We start from the raw sequence: 13,276 nt of genomic DNA on the forward strand, positions 1-13,276 counted from the left end.
GGCCCCTAGGGTGTGATTCAGAAGGGCGTATGCCATTGAAGAGTGTTGCAAAAGGTTAAAAGAGTTCATGGATGTACTTGTAGCTTAGCAGGATAGCCATATGCAGGTGCCAGACATCATAATTGAAGTATTGTAGTCATCAAAGTGATTTACTTGGGGGTAGGCACTGTGGCGAGTGTTGCCAGCGAGACTTTTGCCTTTTCTGATCAGGACAGAGTGATCGACTTGGAGCCGAGTCAAATATCGAAAGCATCACAACAACAAACCTTACTAGGACAAATTCGAAAACAAGACACTCGGTCTAATGCATTAGACAGTGATGACCTCTTGGTAACCAGAGGGTTAATCGCCGAGGCCAGAGTAGGAACCTCTATATAAAAGCTGTGAAAAAACATTATTTGAAGTGGCATAACATCACATTCATATTTATGTCAGAGACCATCTTTGTATTTGAGCAAAACAAAACCAAGCTTCTTTGTATTACCCCCAACTGAGCCAATACACTATGTGGCTGGGAGGGGATCCTCATTCTAGGTTTCCTAAATACAATCTTTAGGAGGCTGGGACAGCAGAGGAGGGTCATACTTAAGCGGCATTGCATATTATTGGCTGGGTACCATGAGGTTGTAAATCCCACAGGTGAGACGGGCGAACAATAATGCACTGTCCGAGAAGGATGATCCTCCATCATATCTAATTACATGACAAATTGACTCTGGGAAATATGAATCTTAGGATATCCATCATGGCTTTGTATATAGGGACTTGATGTTTTAGAGACATGGCGTGCATTTATCCAGGGTGGATACAGGCATGTTCATTGATGATATGTGAAGATGTCGTGGTGGAGGAGGATACCAATATTAAGATCTTATGTATTCATACCCTGGTGGGTCGATCGCAGTGTGTTGCTCTGAAAATTGAAAATTAAAAGTGTCACTCTCAGCAGATGTTGTCAAAATGCCACCCCCGTACCCCCCATCTCTGCCCCCTTACCTCGCAGGATGCAGGCTGGGGAGTCACTGGCTGGCTGGTATGCCTTCTGGTGCTACTCACTCACATCATAGCCTGGGTTAATAGGGGGTGACGGGTCATCCAAGCAGCATGTGGGAATGGAGGATGAATGGAACGTTCCATTGTTGGTGTCCACGGTGGGTCAGTAGTCAGCAGGTTCAATCTCCCCGTCAGAATTGATGAGTTGTTTACATGTTAAGGAGTGATAATAGTGTGTTTTTGAAATGTGATGTTCCATTCAGACTATTCAACACAAATTAGGATCTGGGAATTGTTTTCCTTGTTCTTACAAAAACATGCTGCCTGTAGGATGTTCCAAAGTTGAGATACATTTCCTGGGCTTTCTTCTGGGACACTTAACGGGAGGTTGGGGGGAGGGTGGCTGTTACTTGGCTGCCGATGTGGAAGTATGCACCTGAAATGGGGGCAGCACCATTCGGTGTACAGGAGCATCCCCCCACACCATCTCTCCCTACCTGACAAATAGAACCTTTCAGTGTGGACTGATGGTCCCATTTCATGAGTGTGACAACCTTTTGGTTCTTGGAACGTGAGATGTGCAAGGCCTTCAGTAGAGGTGCAACCACCTGCCCGGCGTCTTCCTGCCCTTTGGGTTACCCCGGCGAACATCAGGCGTTTGAGCTTTCCCCACCCTTTTTACCAGTGCAGTTGGGGCTTCTTGTCTAGTACATCGGTATGTCTCATGTGTCCACTGGAGGACACCTAGGGGTAACCGTTGGATTTGTGTGACAATGTTACACTCATGACCCAGTCAGGGGGCAACAGTGATCTCTCTCGACCTGGGGCAGGAGGCCTGCCAGAGGTAGGTAAATACAGCACTTGGTGATTGGTGGAGGTTTGGGACTCTTGGTCTGGTGGATGGTGCTATTATTTATCCGTTTTTCCTGCATTGCATTTTGTGTTTTATTATGCTATGATGGTTCTAATGAAGACTCTCACATGATATGATATGGCATTTATAACGCGCCTATACGCAAGTGTTTCAAGGCGCAACAAGGCAAGGGAGGGGAAACAGAAGGAATAAGCATCAAAACACTATGCACTGTGGTCATCTTAGTGTTCAACAGGGACATGTAATGTGACTGGCTGATTGGTACACATCCATCATCTTTCAGGCCATACATCATCCGAACCGTACATGAACCCTGTGTGATTGAGTGGGATGTCCTGTGGCAGATTACATTTGCCTGCACATGGGATTACTGGACTTGAACCGGTGGATGATGACCTATGTGTATGGGATTGTGTGTGACACTCATGCTCAAAAGGTACCGTCATGTAGCCACTTGTACTTGGAATATAGTGTATTAATTTTCCACGGGTTTGCCCTGCAATGTGTGCCATGTCCCTTGTAGCCCACTTTCTACATGCACTGCTCCCTGGGTTTGATTGGCACAGTTGTGCATCCATACCATCAGAATGAGGCTCCCGTCATGATTGGTTGTTTAGGGACAGTGGTGATTTGTATTTGGTTTTGACTGTCTCAGTGGATGGTGGAGATTTATCTACATGGCACCAGTTTTTTTTGTTTGTTTCTCATGCATGTATATGTGCATTCTTAGGTCACTCTCTCAGGGATGTTCATGTTCGAGTTTGATCCTGATCATCTACAGTGGTTTAGAGGATAGGTATTGCATTCCTCGCACTTTGCATCCCTGTGTGATTCCCTGGGTGAGGTTGCTCTTGTGTGTCAGGGTGTAAAGCAGCACTGCAACACAGACAAGGTTCATTCCGGTTGTTGTGGTCCCATGTGTTATGGTGTTAAGAGAAGTGTGTGGCCATCACCTTTTGTGGGTCCAGGTGTGGTGGCCGTTTGCAGGTGCCCTTGTGTGCCACATATATGGTACTGGTGCTGTGATGGTGCTGGCTGTGGCTGCTGGTGGCATGCAAGGCTTCCTGTGGCTCTGCCCCCCCCTACATTTGTTGTACTTTGGCATGCATTTCAGGCAGGGTTTGTACTCACCCACTATCCATGTGAGTTGGGATCTGTGTTTCTCCATGAAGGATGGCAGTGTGCTGGCGCGCAGCACATTGGATTTGTAGGTGGATCCAGGGTAGTGAGCGTAGCAGTAGCTGAAGGTCAGGTTTGGGCTATAGGTCATCTGCACGTTCAATGAATGGAAATGCTTCCGATTCTTGTACGCTGCCTCATGGTCATGGGGTGCAACCAATGCAACATGTGTGCAGTCTAGGGCTGCAATCACGTTTGGCGCTGGGGCAATCACATAGAACTGTGCCTTAACTTAATTAACCTGTGCCTGGGTGGTGGACAATGCAATGTGTTTGTTCACATGGCGCAGCAGTGCATCCCGCGTCTGGCACAGGACTGCACTGAATGTGGACTGCGCCATGCCATGCATCATGGCAACTGTGTGCTGGAAGCTGCCCAGCCCAAGGTATTGTAGGACTGACACCAGCTTCACGAGAGAGGGCACCGCAGTGCTGATGGCAATCCTGCTATCAATGTCACCTTGGATTGTGTGTAGCAACTGGGTGATGGTAGCCCTGTCCAGCCTGTACTCGGCTGCCAACTGACCATCAGTCAGGGCCCAGGGGATGGCCTGACCCTGGGGATGGCTGCCCACCTTGCTGGGGCTGGTCTCCTCCTCATCCTCCTTATCCCCCCTCTTCCTGTGCTCACAGGGCCCTGGGCTGGATGTCAGGCCTCTGTAGCTCCTGGCACAGCATGCAGAGGTCCATGTCAAGACTCCCGGCCCCAAATGGCAACATGGTGTTGGGAAGTGTATTTGGGGCATGGGTGGGTCTTTTGGAGGCCTCTTGTGTGCATTGTTTGCACCTGTGCCTTTATTGCTCTAACCTCCCTGCTCATAATGGCAACATGGTGTAGGGAAGTGTGTTTGGGGCCTGGGTGGGACTTTCGTAGGCCTCTTCTGTGCATTGTTTCCAAGTGTGACTTTGTTAATCTCACCTGTGTTCTTTTACCTCCAGCATTTGGCCAGGGGTATTTTCAGCGCTATCAGCGCCGGCACTCTACTTGTGATAGGTCTGTGATAACGCGTTGTGTTGTCGGTGCGGTTACAGCCGGCGCTATTACAGCTGGCTGTAATAGTGCCGAGCTGGAATAGGGCGGAGATAATATCGCTACCGCCGGATTTAACAGCCTCCGCCCAACTCGTGATGAGGCCCAATGTTATATACTTTGAGCAATCTTGAATCAGAAGGAAAGTGGAAAGAGTCAACATTGGGGATGCTAATAGGGTGGCAGTTCATAACCCCCACTGACCCTAAAGTCTCTTTTTCAGAATTTAACTGATTGGCTTTTTTTTGTGGTTTCTTTTATTTGAGGGATATTTTAAAATTGTATTTTTGCCTTTTTTAAATTGATGTATTTCTATTAATTTGGTAGCTTGGGGTCGGTGGTAAGTGTAAATGTTGATACTGTGAAAAAAACGGGGTGGACATATTTGCTGGATTCATTTCACGGGCTCATAGTTCCTCGAATGCAGAGGGAAAAAAAGCTTCTTTTTTTGTTTTAAATTGACGAGTTTTAAAGACAGAAACGCCGTGCAAAACTCCCTGCCAGGCACCTGACCTGCCAGGCCATAATAAACGCATTGGCGTTCTCATTTAAGGTATTTAAGGTATTGAGAATTGCATTTTAAAATTCAACATTTTGTTTGGGTAACACATAGTGGTGTGTATGGGTAGAATGTAGTGCCAGCCTTGCTCAACAGAAGCTACCAGTTGCGGTGCCAACTCTGTTCACAGCAGACCCCTGCTTCAATGCATCGCACACCACTTAAGGAATTACAGTAACTATAGTCTCACCATTCCATTATCTGTGGTCACGTGCCCGAGGACGGATTCCATTTGCTTGCAGCGGCTCCGGGAAGCAGTGTTGAAACTGGAGGGTGAAGGGAGGGTTGGGGGTGGGGGAGAGGGGACAGAGAGGATTTATCCCTCTCACCTTCCTGAATCAGAGGGTGGGGGCCTGGAGGGAGGCATTGAGCCTCATCCCCTTAACTTTGCTGAGTGGCGGGGTAGGAGGGCTAGCGTACTTTGCCAGCGCTGTCACAGTAAGAGGTTAGCAGTTGGAGATGACATCGGCTCCAGTCGCCTTTGAAGTGAAAAAGGCTCACCATCTGTGTCCCCGTCAATTAGCATCCACTCATATATGCGAAGGGACATAGGAGGGGGCCTAGGAGGGGGTCGTCTTTGTAGCTACTTTACTTTTACTTCTACATTTTTACATTTTATTTCTAACGCGTGCCGAGATACTCGAAGACTTATGGGCGCACAAATAACCAGGACAAAACAGACACAGGGCCTCATTACGACCCAGGCGGTAAGGGGTTTACGGCAGCGTAAACAGCGCCGACCCTTACCGCCTGAGTACGAGGTCCCTTAGCGCCATGGAGCTTTTAACACCAGGGGCCTCATTACGACCCAGGCGGTAAGTTACCGCCTGGGCCGTGACTTTACCACCATGGCGTAAACTACGTTTACGCCATGGTGGTTGGCGGACTTACCGCCCCATTCCGAGGTCGGCGGGGCGGTAAGTCCCCAATCCCCATTTACCCTTCCCCATTCCCATTTTTGCCCCATAGGGCATAATGGGAGTGGGGAAGGCGTTAATTACGCCACCGTAAATTACGGTGGCGTAATTAACTCCATGGTCCCTTAGCGCCATGGATTTTAACACCTGCTAAAAGCAGGTGTTAAAAGCGCCATGGCGCTAAGGGACCTCGTAGTTGGCGGTAAGGGGTCGGCGCAGCTAACGCTGGCGTTAACCCCTTACCGCCAGGGTCGTAATGAGGCCCCAGCAGGTGTTAAAATCCATGGCGCTAAGGGACCATGGAGTTAATTACGCCACCGTAATTTACGGTGGCGTAATTAACGCCTTCCCCACTCCCATTATGCCCTATGGGGCAAAAATGGGAATGGGGAAGGGTAAATGGGGATTGGGGACTTACCGCCCCGCCAAGGTCGGAATGGGGCGGTAAGTCCGCCAACCACCATGGCATAAACGTAGTTTACGCCATGGTGGTAAAGTCACGGCCCAGGCGGTAACTTACCGCCTGGGTCGTAATGAGTCCCACAGTGTAACATAAATCAGGATGAAACCGGCATGTCACCTGAGGCACAGACTTCTTCATTATTCTGGGGACTAATAAAATAACAGGGTTTTTAACTTCTTGTTAAAGGTGTCTGTGGACTCTGTTTCTCTTAGGTCTGGGGGAATGGCATTCCATGCTATGGGCGCTGCCAAGTTAAAAGCTCCCTTTACTGTATTGCTAGATTTGCAGTAGATGGGTATTACTGGATCACAGAGTTCTTTAGCTCTGTTTCTCTACCACATCTTCCATTAGGTAGGTTGGCATTCGGCCTGTCCGACATTCATGAACAATTAGAAGCAATCTGTATTCGATTCTTGCCTTCACAGGTAGCCAGAGCTGGCTTCTCCTATCGTATCGCCATTGCAGACCTTTCACCATCCTAACTGCACTATTTTGGATCACTTGTAACCGATTAATTTATGCTCGTGTGGTCTCTATAAATTGGCTACAGCAATAGTCAATCTTAACGCGGATTATAGCTCTAGCAATTGCTTCTGAATTTTTTGTGATATTAGAGGCCGAGGGTGCATCAATAGCTTCAGATTATAGGTAGATGACGAGATGAGGCTGTTTACTTGGGGTTTCATAGATACGTTTTGATCCAGGATTATGCCCAGAGTTTTAACTTGCCTTAGAGTGTTGATATGGCGATCTGCGATTTTGACGCTGTTGAACGATGTTCCTGATTTATCCAGTTTACTATTTGTTCACACCACCATTAGCTCTGTTTTATCGTTGTTTAAAGCGAGGCCATTATTTAGCATCCATATCTGGATGCTATCATATATCTTGTTGATTTCAAATTCATCTGTACTGTGTACCCCTGTAAGTGGAATGAAACATTGTGTATCATCATCATAGTTAGAAGACCTGATGCCCTTGTGTTCCAACATATCAAAGAATGGTACCATAAAAATGTTGTAAAGACAAGGGGATAAACATGCGCCTTGAGGTACTCCATAAACTAAATTTATCGGTTCTGACTGCCTGCCCGCTGGCTACCCTGCCCTGCCCGTCACTTAGAAATGATACAATCCATTGAATTGATTGCTCAGAGACGTGTGTTGTCTCTTTCTACCTGGTGGCCAGGAAGGAATGGTCCACCAGGTCAAATGCTGCAGAGAGATCAAGGATCATCAGAATTGAAGTTTGTCCTACATCCAATGCTTCCATAGTTTGGGTTTCACGTTGAGGAGGCTGTATCTGTGCCATGGTACTTTCTGAAACCTGATTAGTGTTTGTTTAATATCTGATGATTACTGAGGTATGTTGAAATTTGGTTGTAAGCAACCCTATCCACTATCTTTAGGATAAATGGTGTATTTGTGATTGGTCTGTAATTGGTTGGAGAGAATGGGCATAATGTTTTTCCTTTTTAGGAGCAGTGTTATCCAAGCTACCTTTAAATCTTTTGGCACATGGTTTTGAGCAAGCAAGGTGTTTACAAATTTGGTTAGCGCTGATAATAGAGTAGGTGCGCATTCTTTAATGATCAGTTCCGAGCGGGGATCCCCTTTGCAGCTGGTCGTTTTCAGTTGTCTAATGACTCCTGCTAATTCTGTGATTGGTGAGAAATTATATTCCTGTTGAATGTTCAGTTGACTAACAACCTCTTTAGTATTTATTTTGGGTGAGGTGTTAAGCAAGGTTTTTTTTCTCATCAATACTTTTTCTAATATTTCTAATTTTTTTGTCATAGCTTCCCTGATTCCTGAACACCATGCCTTGTCCTTCACAAGTCCTACTTTGTTGGGTCCATTAGGGCATTCCTGCTCTTTTAGAATCTTAAACAATTCTCTAGTGTCCGCTGTAGCCTTTATTGTTCTACCATTAAATGTGTCTTTTTTGGCCTGTATGATGGCCCTTTTATAAATCCTGGTAGTTTCTTTGTACACTTCCAAGATTTAGGCATCTCCTTTCTTTCTCCAATCATAAAGGTGTTTGTTTTTTTTTGTTTAAAATTTTTGAATATCTGTATTGAACCATTTGCTGTTTTTTCATTCAATGGGACAAGATTTTTTCTTTAGTGGTGCTTTTGTTTCTGTAATTTCCTTAAGGGAGGAGATGAATAAGGTAGACATTTCTTGTTGAGTGTCATCCTCCACAATTTCTGAGGTTAGTGTGGAAGCCCAGGGTTTTAATTTGTCAGCTGTCAGCTGTCAGGTTTTTCAGGTTCCTTACTAAAATGGGGCCCTTGTGTATATGCTTTTTTTTTGCCAATACCTTCTGTTTTAATCTGAAAGTTATATGCAGTGGTGGTCAGACCTTGGGCATGGTTCAACTCCACTGACTTCATGGTTAACATTATGGGCTGCAAGCAAATCCAGGATGTGTCCTTTAGCGTGAATAGGGATTGACACTGCTAGGTTCTAATGCCCACAGGCAGTTGGATACTGCGGGATAGCTTCCTGTAACATTCTGGGGTTGCTTATACCATTTCTGTACTTTGTATGTTGCCCATCTCCTACCCTAACAACATCCGGCCCCCAATATGTATTATTTGTATGTTCTATGTTGTTTATGATTTTCGCTTGTCATGTATGGTCCATTGTGCGCATTATAAATAAAATAAAAAATAAAAAAACGATTCAAATAAAAAAATACTTTAACTCAAATTCCGGCAGAGTCTAAAATTGCAAAACAATATGGCTACAATGCTGTTAGAACTTATAATTGCTCAAAATGCTTTCAAATCTGCTAGGTTCTGAATTATCTAAGAAACAAATTCTGAAAAAGTGCTAAAATTAGCTAAGAGAGACAAAGCTACACATGACAGGCCATTGAGCCCTGACTCAGCAAGGTGAGGGTCCAAGGTGAACAGAAGAGACACACTAACTAGCGGGTCCTTTATTCTACTGGCATCTGCGTTGACCCTTACCCCATCTACTCCTACCCGACAACCGTACTCACTCTTTCAGGAAATCATGGCGCACTACACAAAGCCACCGCTCTGAAACTCTCCTGGGACACCCACTTCACACTGCCAAAAAGGTACCACAGCTGTTATTTTCATAGATGCCAACTTTTCACAGTGAACTCGAGGGTCACTTGTGCATTGCCCACACTACTAAGGCCTGCATTCTAAAAATGTGCCTAATCGGTATAGCTCCACCAACCTCAATAAAAGGACAAAATATGTTGTGAACACACTACATTGATAAAAATTGCATTATGATAAGAAACAATCAAAGATACATTTTATTTACATTTTTGTAATAGTTTAGATAGGTATATTTGCCTATATAGGGCTGGGAGGATATGTTAGAGGCAGCACATTTGTCTTAGAAGCAAGACAACGCAGAGCAACACATGTTCGAATCCTGGTCCCATATTTAGAGACTGGTCCTTTGTATTAATGATATAAGAGCTTTGTAAAAGATTGAATAGAGAAGGCCTAGAAATCCTGAAGCTCAAGAATCATCGTCTGATGACCATAATGTCTCAGGGTGTTCACGGTTATCTGCTCTGGGCTGAATTCCCAACAGACTGTGTACTTTTGACACAGGCAAGGTTCACCTGTATCCATGTGGTGACAGCTTGGTCTGTGGGGGATGGGTGTGTGGATCGAACCTGCCCGTTATGTGATGCTCCGTATGAGGATCTAGCCCACTTGATTTTTTTTCGCCCTATCTATGTGAAATATAGAAGTAGTCTTATTAGGCCAATACTGCGGGAACAGGGCTTTGTGCAGTATAGGCCAGCATTGATTTATCTGCTGTGGGCAAATCCACCCTGTGTGGCCTGGTCTTTACTCTTGTTTTTGAAAAATCATAGAACATGTTTGCTGCAGTCATTGACCCGTAATGAACTAAATGACAATATCGAATGACATGTATTTGTAACCCCTCCTGGCTGTTTTAACACTGTTTAATATGGATGTATTTTCACTGATTCTTAAATTTTTGATATTCTTGTATTATTCACTGTTTTTATGGATTTTCTATGACTATCCAAAATAAACTTGATGATGATGATAATTTAAATAGAGGAAAACAGTTCCTTAGTTGACTCTGTTTTGTGATTAGTTTGATAGACAAGTATGTAGAGGAGCAACTGCATGACTCTGCAGGAAATCCCGCCCCCCTACCTCCACTATGTTGAAAGTCTGAGATCATGCAGGATTTGGCACCAGCAATTATGACAATACCGCAGCGTATATTCGAAAGAAGATACCCATTGAGAAAACCTGATCGAATGTATCTCCGAAGGGATGACAATCTAAGGTAGGAATTCCATGAAGGAATATGAAAAAGAGCAAGGAAAGAAGCCTGTGAAGTCATAAAAGAGTATGAACAACATCTCATGGTACTGGCCAAAGAGGATGCATGGATCCTACGGAAACTAATGACGAAGAAAAGAATCAAGAGAACCTTTAAATACAAAAAAGAAGATTACACGTGCACAAAGTGTTGAAGAGAATCAACTGTTCAATAATTGTAAAGACGCAAGGTAGATTAAGTCATCATGGAGGCTGGCTATAAATAGTGAAATAGAATGCAGGTGAAGCCACCAATGAATAGGAGCTGGACATCGGTATCATGAATTTAGTAAGCAAAGAGCAATGAAGAAGAAAGGGAGAAATTGTGTTGTAGCAAGAATAAGTGAGTCATGGAGCTGCATGGCGAGGTTGTCCAGCATGGAGTCAAGACTAAAGCAGCCAAGGTCAGCTATCTATTCTGGAAAGGAACGAACATACAAAGGATGAATCATCTCTTGTTAAGGTGCAAAGAAGGAATGCCAAGCGTGCCAGCTTTTATTCATTTAAGACATTTAAAACCTGCAAAATGGACCAGATCGTGGTCTCCTGTCACGTGAGCAAAGGTTGAAAATGGAGTCGAACTTGGAGTCGTAGAACAACGATAGTGAGTGCCCGCATTCCCATGTATTCCCAGAGATGTGGATACTTTACAAGGCCAAGTTCAAAACCAATCTTGGTTTTGGAATGTCCCCAATTCAGAGCAGCCCATACAAAACTCTTGCTAAAATTACCAATATAAACGTTGTTGGGTGTCTTGATATTTTATGGGAGAGGATGATGGTAGGGAATTATAACCCATTAACCTTTGCCCTGGTACAGTTATTAAAAATTATTGAAGCGAATTTAGCAGCAACTTTGTAAGTAGCCGTGAAGTTGAAAGGTGAAAAGATCTGAGACTAATCTATTAGGTGTATGTATGACTTACTTTAATGTGTATGTATTTACTTTCTTACAATGTGCTAAATAATTCTGCAAGTAGCATCAACCAAGGGTGCTTCCCTCTTGGATAGTAATAATCACAAGAGATGTGGGTATATAACAAGTTGAGTGAGATCCCATTGTGTAAAATATGTGTAATCCAGCAGAAAGCGATTTTCTTTTAGCAGAATTATTGAAGCTGGAACTTAAATTATATTAAGTTCAATAAGTCTGTTGTGCCTATTACAGGAAGGACATTTATTTATTTATTTATGATGCACTGACTATTAACTTGTACTTGCATGAAAATGTACTTTTATTTGCATTTTTATTTTAATGTGAAAGATTTTATATGTGATTAATGTTTAATGTGTATATACATGTAATGGTTTGCATTATTTTGTAAAGGTTTATTTTAAATCATAAAAAAAAGAAAAAAAAGACAATCTTCATGGCAGAAGGCTTGGGTGATGAGAGATGTTGGGATAATTGGGTGGGGAGATAGAGTTAGGCCCACTTCCTTGCACCTGGGTCTGGGCTTACGTGCTGCTAAGTGAACCGAATGTTCCAGACATGGCACAAGCGTGCCAACCAATTGTAGAGGCTCATTTAATGAAGGACCGTATAGTTTGAGAAACCAATAAGAAACCGTATACCTAATGCTTTTGAAGATTACATGTTTTAGAGGTAGGCATATATTGCCCACCTGACAGTGGGCAACCAATCACAATCCCAGTTCCTACAGACAGTATACTTAGATGTTCTTCTTAAGCCTAGTGGTTTTTTTTAATTATTTGCCACCTCTGACGTGTTTTTAGTATAAAGTCTATGTTGTGTGAAAAAGTCGTTGAGAGAAATTGAGCGTACGTCCTTTGATTTTCGTTGTAACTCTCTGTTTTAGATAATTGTTAATAAAACAGTACTTTGAAATCTTCCTGAGTTGGTTCGGTTATTCTGTGAAATCATCCATTGCATGCACATTCCTAAAGGGCCATAAAGCTAGAGTACTTGTCCTATTTGCATCACACAGCAGAAGTGTGTCCTGCATTCCACTTTCGAGTTAACCATTAATACATATTCAGAAATAGTCGGATTCCACTGGAGTGCCTTGTGTGCTTCAGCAAAACTGTTCTGAGAATTTGTGTTCACTATCATTGACTTTCGTGACAAACTGAAACGCCAGTAATTCATATATGTAGTGATGGAGCAAGCACAATTTTCTAGAATCACCATTAACCTATTTCTCTGCACTCACATATTTCGCCTCCTGTGCATTATTTATTTTCAGAAATCAGCATTTACCTTCCACCAATAACCTGTTTGTCTGAAATCCCTTGTATATACTTCTGGGATACGAAATCTGCAGACTTTAGGAAGTCACATGAGGTCAAAGCTCTGTGACTGCTTGGCAGAAGCAGACCTCAGTAAAGCGCAAATCCTGCTTTGCACCTAAATGGATCATGACTTTAGTAACGTGATGACCTTTTTTCTCAGCCTGCCCTGCTCGCATGTTTCTGGACACCTTTGCAGCATCGAGAGATTTTTTTAAACTTTGTGGCTAAAACTGCTATTCGCTGGTCCATGACAGCTATGGAATTTTTATGCTGATACCTGCCCTTACCTGGTCGGCTAGAACCCCACCATGTCCTACTTATCTCTGAGGCTTCCCGCTCTAACCCCACTAACACACGGCTCTCAGAGAATCTGTCCCATCATACACTCCTAGAACAGTCCTGGACAATGGCCTGAGGGTGCTCTCCTGTTGCCCCCCAAATGCACAATCGCTTCACCAACCTTACTGCTTATGCCAAGCCCTGCAAGCACCACCAAAGTCTACCAACCATAATACACAAACCTTCCAAGACGTTGTGTCCCCTGATTTCACCACATTGCTACACCCCACTGAGCACCGCCTACAACTGGACTCTAACGGAGCCTTCCACGACCAGCAAACTATGCTGGACCCCATGGGCATCACCAATAATAG

General features: G+C 44.0%; 1 long non-coding RNA gene across 2 annotated transcripts in view; it reads right to left on the minus strand.

The window, feature by feature from the left end:
• LOC138570250 (uncharacterized) overlaps positions 1–13,276 on the minus strand; it is a 378,134-nt gene that overhangs the window by 275,742 nt on the left and 89,116 nt on the right. The gene's annotated exons all lie outside the window — the stretch shown is intronic.

The sequence above is a fragment of the Ambystoma mexicanum genome, chromosome 1p (assembly GCF_040938575.1).
Source record: "Ambystoma mexicanum isolate Mex_15411 chromosome 1p, UKY_AmexF1_1, whole genome shotgun sequence".
Lineage (NCBI taxonomy): Eukaryota > Metazoa > Chordata > Amphibia > Caudata > Ambystomatidae > Ambystoma > Ambystoma mexicanum.